At 42.5% G+C, this 6,000-nt stretch overlaps 1 long non-coding RNA gene across 1 annotated transcript; it reads right to left on the bottom strand.

Annotated features, from left to right (window-relative positions):
* Window positions 1–4,366: 4,366 nt before the first annotated feature.
* LOC115539241 (uncharacterized) lies at window positions 4,367–5,992 on the bottom strand. The gene is made up of 4 exons (XR_003975776.1): window positions 5,779–5,992; window positions 5,020–5,366; window positions 4,587–4,721; window positions 4,367–4,447 (listed from the first exon to the last, which is right to left on the bottom strand). It is a non-coding gene; the product is annotated as an uncharacterized LOC115539241 (long non-coding RNA).
* Window positions 5,993–6,000: the final 8 nt, after the last annotated feature.

Raw genomic sequence — 6,000 nt, 5'->3', positions numbered from 1 at the left:
AAACACCATTAAACAGGCGAGGAGGGAGGAACCATTACGTCACGTTGGCCACGCCCACTTGACCCTATAAAAGTCGACAGAGAGATTGGAGGGCAGAACACATAGCCAGACCCGCAGAGAGCCTGCATCTCTACTATATTTCTCTCACACACGTTAGATACTATTTCCTCCCTTCGACTTCATAGTTATCATACCAAATTGACCAACGAAGGCAAAGGACAAATCTGGGGCAAGTTTTTCTTGCTTTATTTAAAACGAAACAATATTAAATTACCTGATGCTATGCTATGTATGAGGTGCAGGTTATTTTGTAATTGTTTTAACATTTCCTGGGGTTATGCAGTGTATGGAACTATTTTCTTTAGACTTTATCCCTACCACTTATCTAAATCTAAATCCTAACCCTTAGCCTTATTCCCTAACCTTAACCCGAGTGGCTATCCCTACCACTTATCTAAATCCTTACCTTAAAGGCCCACTATGCAACTTCGGGAATTTCTTCGCTGTTTTCTTTGTTTTGGCACGCACATTTCTCTACACAGCGCCCCCTTCAGCTTCGTAGTAGATATTTTATAAAACTGTCGTAACAACTCGTTGACGACCCTTCCCCATGCACTTCTACGCGAGCCATGTGCATTTGTTTTCAAAGAAGCCGGCGAATGCGTGGAGCCATGTCCGAAGTAGATGTTCATAAAGTGTAGGCAAGGTTATGCATTTTTAAAATTGTGTATTTGTATTGCAATAAACATAAAGCCATCCTTTTTTATAGTTGACGGGGAGAATTTATATCCTAGATTATAATTGTTTTATCTTATGTTGAACAGAACAATCAGTGTGAGAGTGTTGGCCAACATAATAATCTAAATAAACAAGAACCTGGATTCGGGGATTCAGTCTGTATCTGGGGGACGAGACAGACGAACAGCAATGGAAACAAAGGTGTTTATATGGTTGCAACCAACAAGCAAGCTAGAAACATACAGGGCTCACAACAAAACGGTCGAGAAAACCATTTTTACAGGGCTCACAACAAAATGGTTGAGCAAACACATTTGTACAGAGACTATCAACATCAAGTATACCACGAGGACAAAGTTCACCCAAGGGTACTTTCAATTTCAAAAGCAACACGGCCAAATCGGAGTCTGATTTGCAGTCTTCTTTTTCTTTCAGTTCACGCTATTCCTGAAAAGCTTGCCCAACGTTTACTCGTGTCTGGCCTCTCTGTCGGTCAGTCTCCCTTTTCTCTTCTGTTCCTCCGACATTGGGTTTCTCTGTCTCTTTTTAGTCGGCTGATCTATGATGAATGTAACAATCCCTTAGTTACTTGTGTTTATATCGAGCCGGTTCCGTGTTTGGGGGTCTGTGCCGTAAAGCAATTCGTTACTTCGCGAGACCCGAGACTCCCGCGAGAGTGGGCGGCGGGTCGCCGGCAGAATCATATTCCTTTTCTCCGCCAAGATGCGCAAGGGGGAGTCGAAACAACGAACAATCGAACAAAAATGTATACTGGAACCATCGCAATGACTCCTAGCCTGTTATATTAAGGTAAATCAGGCCAAAAAAGTTGCATAGTTCCCCTTTCACTCGTGTCTGATCTATTTTCTGGTCCATTCTTCTTTTGTTCCACCAACAGTCGCCTCTTGGGTCCCTTATCAGTCGATTGATCCATGATGAATGCAACAATTGCCTCGCAACTGGCTGTTTATATCTAGCCGGTGCCATGTTTGGGTGTGTGTCTGTGCCGTAAAGCATTTTCGAAACTACAATCTGACTACATTTTCGAGGATACTTCCGCTGCGTCACATCCGGAATGTCCCTGTCCGAGCAGATCAAGTTGCATATGCGCTTTTTCACTGTAGAGGCGACATGGGAAAATGACACACCCACCAATCGACCCAGAAATCGATGCAGAACCATCAGCATAACTCTCAACCTGCATACTTAATGTAATTTTGGCTAAAAAAGTTGCATAATGGGCCTTTAACCTTTAGCCTTATTCCCTAACCTTAACCCGAGTGGCTATCCCCACCACTTATCTAAATCCTAACCTTAACCTTTAGCCTTATACCCTAACCTTAACCCAAGTGGCTATCCCTACCACTTATCTAAATCCTAACCTTAACCTTTAGCCTTATTCCCTAACCTTAACCCGAGTGGCTATCCCTACCACTTATCTAAATCCTAACCTTAACCTTTAGCCTTATTCCCTAACCTTAACCCGAGTGGCTATCCCGACCCCTAACCTTAATCTTTAGCCTTATGAGGCACCAAATGTGGAGCACTAACGAGAAAATCTTTCCCATCTTAACACCAAACGGACAAGGAGAAATCTATCCTATCCTAAAACCAACCGAGGAGCACTAAGGAAAAATCTATCCCATTTTAACACCAACCGAACGAGGAGAAATCTATCCTATCTTAAAACCAACCGAGGAGCACTAACGAAAAATCTATCCCATCTTAACACCAAACGGACAAGGAGAAATCTATCCTATCCTAAAACCAACCGAGGAGCACTAAGGAAAAATCTATCCCATTTTAACACCAACCGAACGAGGAGAAATCTATCCTATCTTAAAACCAACCGAGGAGCACTAACGAAAAATCTATCCCATCTTAACACCAAAAAACAAAGAACAGTAAACAACAAAACGGTAATAATGACAATTACTTAAACAACTATACAGCTAAACCAACCATAGAAACCCTATAAAAGGAAATAGTTCTTGATGGGTTGTGGGACATTCCCGAGAGTTGATTGACCTCGGGGGGGCCACCCTCGGGTGAGAGTGTCTTGTGATAACGGCCGAAACACTCTATGATCCCGGGGACCACAACTGATGACATGTCCTGCAGTTCTTGAAGAGATTTTTCAAAATAATATAAACCAAACTTTAAAAGAAAAAGTAAAATCTTTTGCACAAAAACATTGAATAAAACCAAAAACAAATGCCAACATTAAAGAACCAAACTACAATATGAATAACGTACCAACCTGAAAAAAATCCAAACTGGAAACGAAAACTACTTCATTCGAAAGAATGGGTCAAAGTACACGAGGACATTAAGACCAAGAATAACATGCGCCGGCCAGTGCCTTGCCTTGGACCTCTATCCTAACTGCGAAGTCGTCGGATGACGTGGGGAGATCCATGAGATATTTTAATTTACCTAACCCTAACCTATCGGGTGCCGGAGGAGTACATCTCTCGTGAGCTGTTCGACACTGTGCAGTGTCCAAGCCAGAACTACAAAACAAACTCATCACTGTCACACCAACTTACTACGTGCAAGGTTCACAGTGGGCAGCCGCAGCCATTAGCAGCACATTCTCATCCTCACATCTTTGATGTGAAATCTCCGGATGGTGCAATCTGTCCCACTGAGTCAGTAGAATGGGTCTCATTTTGTAACGTGTATATTGACACTGTAAAGCTCTGGGTCTGGCGTTATTTTTTCACTCCCTCTGCGGGTGAGGTCTAAGTTATAGGGGATTATCACGCTGATACGTAGTACTTCCGCATTCGGTGTTCATTGTGCACTGTGACATCCGGTGAACCACTCATCACTCTGGCGAACTGATGATGGAGGACCGGCAGTTCACTTTCACGACATCCCTGGTAAATGTACCCAAAGTCACGTTTTCTGAAGTTCACAGACTTACCGAACAACACTCCATAACAGCCCGCTCCAAACTGGACAAGGGATTGTTTATTTTTCGAGAAATATAACGACTACTAATGCGAGTGTCTGCTAGCTAGCTTACGCTAGGTAGGTTGGCTTATGCTAACGTCGGTTTGGCGTCAGCTCAGTCTGGAGGGATGAAAGGATAAGAGATGAAAAATAAGGTAGACTGGTACTTCTTTGGTACATATATGAATGTGTATCTTCAGCAGAAAGTGAAATGAATGTGAAATTAACTGAATGAATAAAGGAACTGAAAGAATAAAAGGATTTAATTCATTCTCTTTTTCTGAGTACATCATTTACTGCATTATATATTAACCTTAATTTGAATACTTTCAGGATGGACTGACTGGACTTTAAAATTGATTATAGATGAAAGACTTCTCATTCAATTACATTACATGTCATTCAATATATACAATGTTTTCAGTGTACAAAATTACAGCTCCGGAAAAAATGAAGGGACCACTCCAAATGTTCAGTGCCTCTCGTTTTAATATTTATATATTATATTTAACATTTATAGGTACATGTTTGAGTAGAAACACTTCAACAGGGATGTAGCCTTTTAAATCAAGTGGTCCCTGGAAGTTGGTCATCACACAGCAGACGGTCCACAGCTGATTGACTGTCGCAGACAAGGTGAAAGGACAGTGCGTTCCCAGATGCGGTATTCCTTGACTCTGCCTATTGCTCTTTCTACGAGGATTCGAAGTCGAGCGATTGCTTGTGTTTTCAGAGCATCCTCTTCAGTGAACTGCGCAGTGGTTAGAGATAAATTAATTAGTAATATTATTGTGAGTGCTTCAGTCCATCTTAAACATTTGTCTGCATATCTTAATGGTCACATTTGGGTCAAAGTTTTAATTTGAAATGTTCATTCCTTTCATGCCTACCTGTCATCTTGAAGGGTGGTATAATCAGCGTTGCCCCACGATCAGCTAGTGGCTTCTCGATGGTGAAACCCTTGTCTGCCATGCAGCCATCTCCTGGCTCCAGTAAATCCAGCAGTCCACTTCGTTCAGTCAGCTCTGGGTCGGAGATGGAGCCGGTAAAGAGACTTGACACAAAAGTCACAGCACTACAAGGGGCAATCCCAATCAAGGCCTTAAAGGTTGTTGTGTTCTTGTAAGATGATGTTCGGGTTATCATCGACTGCACCTCGGTGCAGTTGATGATTACCCGAACATCTGGACTGTACTGCACAAATTATCTTGGCATGATGTTCTTGACTTGCAGTTTACTCATCCAGATGGGGAGGGAGCCAAGGAGCAGGTAACGGTAGTTGGCCCACGGTATAACAACATGGGAGACAGTGGACACACTGACCTGAAACATGTCAGCCAGCACCTTCTCTTGCAGGCCTGCAGCAACCCGGCAGCAGAAGAGAAAAAACTCAACCAGTTGCAGTCTACACGTTGGACTGGGAGAAATGGGTTCAAATGTTTGTTTCTTTTCTGAGCTTTCGACCAATAAACCAACATGGAGGCAGATGGTTGAATAACCTCCCAGAAGTCACAAAAAACATCTCTTGACGTGAATCTGGTGTAAAAAAGGATGTCCGCGTCTGAGACACAGAATCTGTGAAAATGCACTTTCAGCTGTGACAGCTCTCATCAGCGCCTTGACTGTTTCTTCCAATTGCTGTATGTTTACAGCAGCAGCATCCAGTGCACCTGTATGCGATGAAATTAAAACATCTAACCCAGATTTTGGCTGTGACTTGCATATTGGAAGCAGTTTGGACCTCTAAAGAAATTGCTTTTTGTAGCTCAATATTGCTTTTAAATTTTGCTTTTTATAGCTCAATATTCACCTTTACAATTAATTAAGTAAGATATAAAATGCAACATTTGTACTTGTGATGAAGCTTTTCACATTGTGGTTTGGTCAAATGCTGGGACATTAATAAGACTAAACATGTTGTGCCTGAGTTCTGAAAAGTTGACCTACCTCCTCGGTATAACCTACTTATAGCCCATTCTGTGATTAAACCATAGGTAGTACATCCTGTCAGGTAGGTGGTTTAAGAACAGTATGGGGTAATAGTAAGCCAATATTTCAGAACACTAACAAACACTGACAAACCTGGTTTAGGAGCAGAACCGAAATCATGTTCTGTCATCACCACCGAAGCTGAGATCTCCTCCATCGGCTCTTATTCACAGGGCAGCGGTTGCTCCAGAGGAAGGGATGGGTGAACGTCATGGCCTAAGCGAGTTGATGCTCTTTTATAAACAGACCCCCTTCTTGGCAGTCCCCAGTTGTTCCACTGGAAACGGGAGGGTAAAGACCCGATTTTCAGTCACT

This window comes from Gadus morhua, unplaced genomic scaffold (genome assembly GCF_902167405.1).
Source record: "Gadus morhua unplaced genomic scaffold, gadMor3.0, whole genome shotgun sequence".
NCBI classification, from domain to species: domain Eukaryota; kingdom Metazoa; phylum Chordata; class Actinopteri; order Gadiformes; family Gadidae; genus Gadus; species Gadus morhua.
The sequence above is the reverse complement of the archived record's forward strand: the minus strand, read 5'-3'. Positions and strand labels throughout refer to the sequence as shown.